Raw genomic sequence first — 8459 nt, forward strand, 5'->3', positions numbered from 1 at the left:
CAAAAAAAATATTTAAATCGGTCAAGCTTTTCATGAGTCATCATCTGGAAGCCATGAAAACCTACTGACTGTAAGACAGACAAGCTTACTACATGGGGGTATAAACAAAACATTCTCTTTAAAATCTCATGAAAAATATGAGAACTAGATGCCCATGGGCAATATGTCAAGCCTGCCAGCTGTCAAAAGGACTGGAGTTGTGCATGACACTCCTTGGGTCTCATTGAGGCAAACATTTATGCCAAATAAAAGAGATTGCAAAAAGTTACCATATCAGTTATTTACAGTAACAACAAAGGAACGTAAAATTAAAAAAAAAATTTAAAAAAAAAATATTAAAAAAATTCTAAGTCCACACAAAATTCCGCACCAGCAGAGATAGGTCAAAATACACCTGAAAATTTGATGTAACATGCATGTTGTACTACAGAAGAGTGGTCTTGATTTTTCCCAAACGACCAGTAATAAAAAAAGTTACAAATGTAAGCTATTTATAGTAATAACAAAGGGAAGTAATTCTAGGATCTTATGCATGACACTCCGTCGGCATGATGATGAACAATTGTGCCAAGTTACATCAAAATCCCTCTATGCATCAAAAAGAAATGCTCCAGACAAAGTAATTCTTGTATCTGACTTTTGACCTCCAAGTGTGATTTTGGGACCTTAGACCTAGGGACCTGGTTCTTCCGCATGACACCCGTCTCATGGTGGTGAACATTGTGCCAAGTTACATCAAAGTCCCTCCATGCATGAAGAAGAAATGCTCCAGACAAAGTTGTCATTCTTGTATCCTTTGACCTCTAAGTGTGACCTTGACCTTAGACCTAGGGACCTGGTTCTTGCGCATGACACTCCGTTCATGATGGTGAACAATTGTGCCAAGTTACATCAAAATCCTCCATGCTGAAGAAGAAATGCTCCGGACAAAGTCATTTTTGAATTTGACCTTTGACCTGAAAGTGTGATCTTGACCTTGAGATAGGAACCTGGGCTTGCGCATGACACTCCGTCTCACTGAGGTTAACATTCATACCATATATAAACAAGATTGCTCCATGCATGTCCAAATTATGGTCCGGACAAACAAATCCGGACGGACGCACACACGCACATACACCGAATAGACATTTGGACAACTATGTCTTCGCTTCCGCAAGCCGGCTCGACAATAACAAAACCAATATGATAATACATTATCTCTTAAAGTAACAGAGCTTAGTCAAACACTGCTGTTCCAAAATAAATTTAGTTTTTAAATAAATCCTGAATTCCTATCCTTAAAAGTTTGTTTTTTTATTAAAGTTCCCTTGTTCCTTCTGTCTTTTTATATTTTCTGGTGTTTCTTTCTTGCTTTTCAAGTATACTGGATTTGTTTGACCTTCCATTTTGTAGCTGCCTGCTCTCAAGAAGTGAACCTGTAAACAGAAATCAAATATTGTAAATTGATAAAAGAGACCCCAACCAACTTTCATAAAGATCCATGAAAAATGTGACCTACAGAGTGGTCACAAGCAAAAGTTTACAGACGCACGGACGGACGACGGACGCCGCGCTATCACAAAAGCTCACCTTGTCACTTTGTGACAGGTGAGCAAAAAAAATCAATATCTGAGAACCGCTTCCCCCGGTAACACTAAAATGTAAATAAAATTAAACCATTTGTTTGATCTGATTTTTGGGAAATGTTACCTTGCATTTTGGGATGTTGAGCAAAAATGCAATATTTTTGGATTGGGAAGTGGCCCGAATATAGGCCTCTGTCATATAAGGACAAGAAATCATTTTCAAAGTTTTTCTTTTCGGTGAGTTGTATATGGAATTAAATTCTTTGGGTAATTTTGAAAGAGGACCACCCTCATGATCATTCTGTGAAGTTTGGTGTAAATCTGTCCAGGGGTTTTCTGAATAAGATTTTTTACAAATTGTTGGCACATGACGGACATCAACTCATGTTGTCACACTGTGACAGGTGATCGAGCTAATAATTGTTTAAATTTGCATACATGTATGAAATTTTATGATTTTGTCCAGAAATGCTTTATCATCAAGAAAATGAAATGGAGTCTTTACTTAGGTCTAAAAAAAATTTTGTTTCTGGTAACATGCTAAAAAAAATTAGGGTAGGTAGGTCGGAAAAACTTTTTCTTTGGATTTTTTAAAATTATTTTTAGGGAGACTTTTTGGAAATTTTTTTTGTGTCAAAAAATGAATACAAATATGGGGGTTATGCCTCTAGAGCATCAGTAAGTTGATTTATACATCACTGTCCATGTTTAAAAGCATAAAAAGTGCAGAATTGCAACTTTTGGTCAAAAAGTTGAAAAAAATGTTCTCAAAGACAAAGTCCATTTAGGGTCGGGCCAAAAATTTATGGTAGGTCAGGGTACAGGAAACAGACAATTTCTTTTTACGCCTAATGTTCCTTGGTATTTGATTCTATGCACTGACTCAGTCGCAAAAATCTGTTGACACAAATATTAATTTGTATACAGTAATCATGCTTTTTGAATGATTGAAACTGCTTCCCACAGCTGCAACTATATAATAAACAGAAAGATAGAAATACCTTATGAGCCGCAAGCAAGTGGTTCCAGTCTGTCAACAAGCACTTTGGAGCAGTACAACAATACTCTGTATAATAGACCAAGATGCCTGAAAATAGTGAAAAGTGAGCAAATTAAGAAAACATGGACAACCAGCTGTTTTTAAATTTCAAAGGTCTAAGAGCTAACATACTTTTCGCAGTTTTTCAATTTTCATGCCAATAAGATGACCCCAATTATATCATTGGCATGGCGGGAGAAATTTGTTAAATAAAACTTTTTTTAATGAAAATAAAACAGTAGCAAATTTTGTCAAAATGTATAATGAAACGAAGTAAATGCAGCTAAAAATTTCAGTTTTGAAAAAAGAAAAGTCACTGTATGAGTAGGTTTGTTTACACAACTGACCAGCCAGAACAGCCAAACATTACTTTAACCCAGGTACCTTTTTGACTTGGTGGTCAATGACCTTCACTTTGCTCGGTATCATTAAAAGGCAAAAACAGACTGGTAAAGCAGTTTAGAAAATCTGTTCTGCTTCCTCCCGGTTTAGTATGAACACAGGACCGCAAATGCTACAATTGTTTATTGGTATCTGACGGTCATGATTCATAAACGTATAACTTTAAACGTATTTGAGTATGTGTGCAGTATACACAATTCAGATTTCAACTAACCCATGCTGGCAACCAGATAGAAAATTTTCCAAGCCTGACACCAATTTCACATGCCTGAACTTAAAGCTGAATTTTGAACCATAAAACAACTAGTCTAGCTCATACCCTCAAAATACTTCATCATGTATTGTTTGGGAACTGAATGCATCGGACCAAAAAGTAATGTGAGCGTCTTCAGTTTGCATTTGCAGAGCTCAAATTTAACTTTTTTGACCAACGTACTGCAAATTTTCGCATGACTGTAGCTTTTTTTTCTTGTTGCTTAATCTGAAATCTATTTGCAAATTTAGACTTTCAATTAAGAATGTTAGAATATCCTAAAAAATCATGCTAGAACATCAATATTGCTTGCACAGTTTTCCTTGGCGTATAATTTTGTGCGTTATAACTCAAAATGACCTTCAAAGTAATTCGGAACGCATCATTGATGGCGTAACTTAACTACTGGCTGAAACTACGGCATTAAGGCAAATTTTCGTACCTAATATTAAAATAGCGTTTCAACTGAATACATGTACGAATTAGTAAGATAGCCTGCGTTCTAGATTTAATTATAAGACAGACCTCTACATTTCTTTATAATCAGTAATCCATTCAACAAAAAATGGCTAACCAAAAAAGATGTTGTGTTTTCTGTTATCCTCAAATGAAAGCGAATCTACAAACATTAACAAAAACCGCAACAATTTTGACTATTATTTGTATTTGCAAAATAAATTGTGTGAAATTTTTATCTTAACTTGCATTTAGCAAGTCCAAAATTTGAGCCCTGTGATTTGTGAAAGTAATTACATCTTCTGCATGATTATGGTTCTGACTAACTCTTAAACTCTTGCATTTATGGAACAGTTTGAATTCAATTCCTTCAAAATTCTGACCAACTAATCGAGCATGCTTCAGAACTCCAGATAAGGGCTGTATTTTTGTAATTACGAACTTGTTAGGGATCAGATATGACTTTATTTTAAAATGTGGACGTATCAATACAAATTTATTTTAAAATGTGGTTGTATCAGTACGACATGTAAACAGTATTGCATGTCTGCGCCAAGTTGCGCTTATCAACGCTATCCTGACTGTTGACAATTTGCCCCGGTGTCAAATGAGTGTGGAATATACGAAACAAACGCCAATAGCATAATGTAATGCATTAACACATAATTTTTTTGGACTTCAAAAATTATGCGTCCATAAAAATCTGAAAAGGGAAATAATTCTACCAAAACTGAAGGCAACCAAGTTATTTTTATTTTAATTTGTGTCATATGAACAGATGAACCAAGTTTGAAAGAAATATCTTTACTATTTTTAAAAAAATGTTAGTTTTTATGTTGAAAGCCCGATCAGGCAATGTTACCAGCCTGTTTAAAATCTATATTTTTTTCTATAAGCCAAAGAACTATAAAATACACAGAATGGCAACTTGGGATAATCCCGCGTCATCTCGTGTTAGCGTGTTATCTTATTTCAAAGCGTTTGCCAACTTGATCAATCATAATCAAATCAACAGACGCTTACTGAAGTATAAAACTGGTGGTATGCCCGGCATGTAATAAACCAGTTTGTGTCCGTTTTCAAACGAAAACTGTTGATTTCTCAGACTTTCCATCATAAATTCATTCCTTCCTCCTGTAATAGTACTGTAAATACTAATAACATTAAAAATGCACCATTATCATGATAAACAAATGATTCGAAACTCAAAATAAGGCCTAAAAAAAAAATATGTTTGTTTCCTGTAACATGCTGAAAAAAAAATGGGGGTCGGGTAGGTAGGAAATTTTTTTTTTTTTTTTTTTTTTTTTTTAGTAGGTGTCAGAACATTTCAGTGTTCAGTAACCTTATTATCGCCAAATAACTGCCTAAATAGTAATCAAATAAAATTGTTGAAAATTTGCTCACGCCGTTTCAATAACAGATGTTGTTCATACAAGTTTTTTTCTACACTGATTCCTTTTGTTCAGTAAACATTGTGTAACAGGCAAAGTTCATAGTTTTGCAGACAGACATAGCTTCGGGCCGTTTTTGCTAATTAAAGGTTTTCGGGGCCCAAAAGTGCAACCGACAGCGTGACCCCTGAACAAGTGGTACAACATGATAATAGGCTGCTCTTCTACGAATTGTTTATCAATTACGTTTACACATTGATCAATAAACACCTTTCATAATGAAGGACATTATTGTTTCTAAATACAAACCGCGAGATGACCACGTGTCAGTCGGCGCGTGGCGTGATTGACATCTGTCAGTAGCTAATTAGTATATGACGCTCCGCCTACTGCCATACTTCCGCTTGTGGCGGCGAACAGTATTGAAATTCACCGAGATTTGATTGACAAGGGGCAGAACTTTTGAACTCGATAAGCATCAAAGAAAAACCTCGATTTTGCGGGTGAAAACCGAAACCTGAGTCTACCGACAAACAGGCTTTTCGCCATTTTGTTTCATGTCGACGGAACCCGGAACGCTCGTTACTATGCGCGATGAGGTCGGGGTACAACTAAATTATCCCTATAATCAATAAAGATATGATCAGAATCTCGAATTTCGGCCCATAAAAAAATTGTGGTCGGCGGTAAAACTTACGGTTTGGTCGGGTTACAGGAAACAGGCATATTTTGTTTTTAGACCTAACCTTATTTCAAAGCGTTTGCTGACTTGATCAATCATGATCAACAGATGCTTACAACGAGATCTCATTCATTTGTCACAGGATGTTGGCGAGATTTGCTCTATATGCCTTTCAATTTGCCGATCTGTTTATTTTATAGCTCTTTGTAGAAGCCGATCCGATTCCCTAAAATTTAGGGCCGAGCACAGCTTATCGGCAGAATCATAAGCTCAACTTACTGTGTATACATGCAGTGAGCCTTAAGAAACAATAATCTTTAAAAAGGCCCATTTCAAATTGATGAATAAATAAAAATGTAAAAAATAAGGAATTTCTATGCTTTTTTATGGGTGGGGTGTTTGTTTACATTATTATTATACATGGAAAGTTAGTTACTCACGTTTCTAAAAATGTCAACAGGTCCAACCATGCACATGCTGTACTGGAGTGCCGTCCATATTCTATATAAAAGTAAAATAATTCCATTAATCAGTCATGCCTGCAAGTAAAATCACGGATTTCTTAATTTTAAAAATTCAATATAGGCTTAGTAACAGAGAAGTTCAAAGAAACTAAAGTACCGGAAAGGAATTAAAATACGATCTGAAAAGCGACCACAAAGGTGAATCTATTCTCTCATTCCCCGAGCTGAAGAACTCGTTGGAGAATATTTTTGTTTCCTCAAATTTTCAAAATGTCGCGCCCCGTGTAACGTGTATCCACTCTCACTCTAAATATAAAAATGTTCAAAATGTCGCCGTTTAAAAAATGCTACTCAGTATTGATTAAAGCATGTTTGTATCACAAATTATATCAGTGTAGTCACGTTACCGGCTGATTAGCTTTTGACGCAACAAAATTAACAGCTTACTTTGAATATTCTTTCGGGTCGCAGACATCTTATTGTGCGGATATTGCGTTTCGCCTACTGATCTGACGGACGCTTATTAATATTAACGAAGACCGTGATATCCCGAATTTCATCGGGGTCGTCGCACGCCCATGGTCTAAACCGGAACTCCATATTTTTTTATTTGGATAGTATGTGTTGTTTGGATACCCTCGTATGTTACCGTAGTGGGATTCGATCCCGATTTTCGTCGCTTCGCGACGAAAATCGGTAAGATCGATTCCCTACTACATTTATTTTTTCAAATATATATATAATACTATAATATTCTCAGTTTAACATAAGTATTGTCAAATCAAGTCATTAACTTAGAAATAAAAGCGCATAACACAATAAGCCGGAAAATATATGCGGTAACATAAATATATAATACTGTCTTGTGAACGTAAAAAAGATATTTAATTGGTAATTGATGAATTAGTCAACATCATCTTTTCACTAATAAGCTTATAATGACGAAAGCTTCATGTTAAATTAGTGAAAAAAATTTAAACCTTTGTGTGTATGTACTACGAGTTGTATACAGGTAAACTGGGGAACTGCAGTAAATAGCGAAAGATACACACCGTTGTAAAATTCTGATTGTGTGTGAGATATGTGTATGACCAGAACCGGCGTACCGGGCAGTAAATTTCTATCGCTCAGAATCAGCTCAAATTTCGAGATATGACTAATTTGAAGGTCAGGAATAACGCGGTATTGTTAAAATGAACCGGGGAATTCCCCGGTTCGAGGCGTATCCCCAGTACGTTGGTGTGTATTCATACGAAATTACCCAGTTGGCAGCGTTTACAAACTCTCTCACACACACACACACACACACGCACACGCACACGCACACGCACACGCACACACACACACACACACACAGGTGCATGCACGATGGAATTATCTTATCTGATTCTAATGCTTAGCTAATAATACGAAAATATAAACAAAGGCAAAACTTGCCAGAACGTATAGCAGATTTTCTGATGTAATAAATAGGCACATTTGGATTTCTTTATTTCAAATGCATTAGTCACAGCATAGATATTCTGCGGTAAATAGCTTCTCTACTCTTAACAAGCTGTTAACCGAAAAAAATACAGAAGAAAAGCCATACCTAACAATATTCATGATTGTTTAGAAGATCCACTCATTGAAAACAATGAAAACAACGCATGTTACAAATCGTGCAAAAATGTTTTTCATTTTGTATGATGTAAATTGTATCAGTATCTTTTCATCAATCCTTCGACAGCTGCTTAAAATGTATTTGTTAGCATCCTTGTTGGTATGTATTACTGCAACTTTAAGTTACATGTATAAATGTTTAAAATCAAAATGCGTCGCATCTGATGAAGCTATACTGTCTATGCAGGCATTGCTTTCCAGTTCGAGTAAAATCTACCGACCCCATCCAAAGCTGGAAACGTCATGTCTTTGGCATATACGCCATGTGTATTTTCTGGGACTGGAGAGACGTGTGTTTCTCCCCAGAAAAAAGATGAAAGTGTTATGTCAAATTTGATGCCAGTTTTTTTTTTTACATATTAGTTATGTCGTATAATGAAACAGCAGACCGAACACGGAGTTGCGCGGATATACCAGGCAGGAGAGTAGAACTTAACGAAAATGCATAAAAAGCTTTATCTAACAGTATTATTTATTTGGTATTTGCAACACTACACGTTGCCTGTCAGAATCGCCTGGATCGCGGAAATCAAAAAAAA

The 8459-nt window shown here is 35.9% G+C and overlaps 1 long non-coding RNA gene across 1 annotated transcript; it reads right to left on the bottom strand.

Annotated features, from left to right (window-relative positions):
* Positions 1 to 1355: 1355 nt before the first annotated feature.
* On the bottom strand, positions 1356 to 6441 carry LOC128548866 (uncharacterized). Its single transcript, XR_008367264.1, has 3 exons — positions 6235 to 6441; positions 2570 to 2655; positions 1356 to 1418 (listed from the first exon to the last, which is right to left on the bottom strand). It is a non-coding gene; the product is annotated as an uncharacterized LOC128548866 (long non-coding RNA).
* Positions 6442 to 8459: the final 2018 nt, after the last annotated feature.

Source organism: Mercenaria mercenaria, chromosome 15 (genome assembly GCF_021730395.1).
Source record: "Mercenaria mercenaria strain notata chromosome 15, MADL_Memer_1, whole genome shotgun sequence".
Lineage (NCBI taxonomy): Eukaryota > Metazoa > Mollusca > Bivalvia > Venerida > Veneridae > Mercenaria > Mercenaria mercenaria.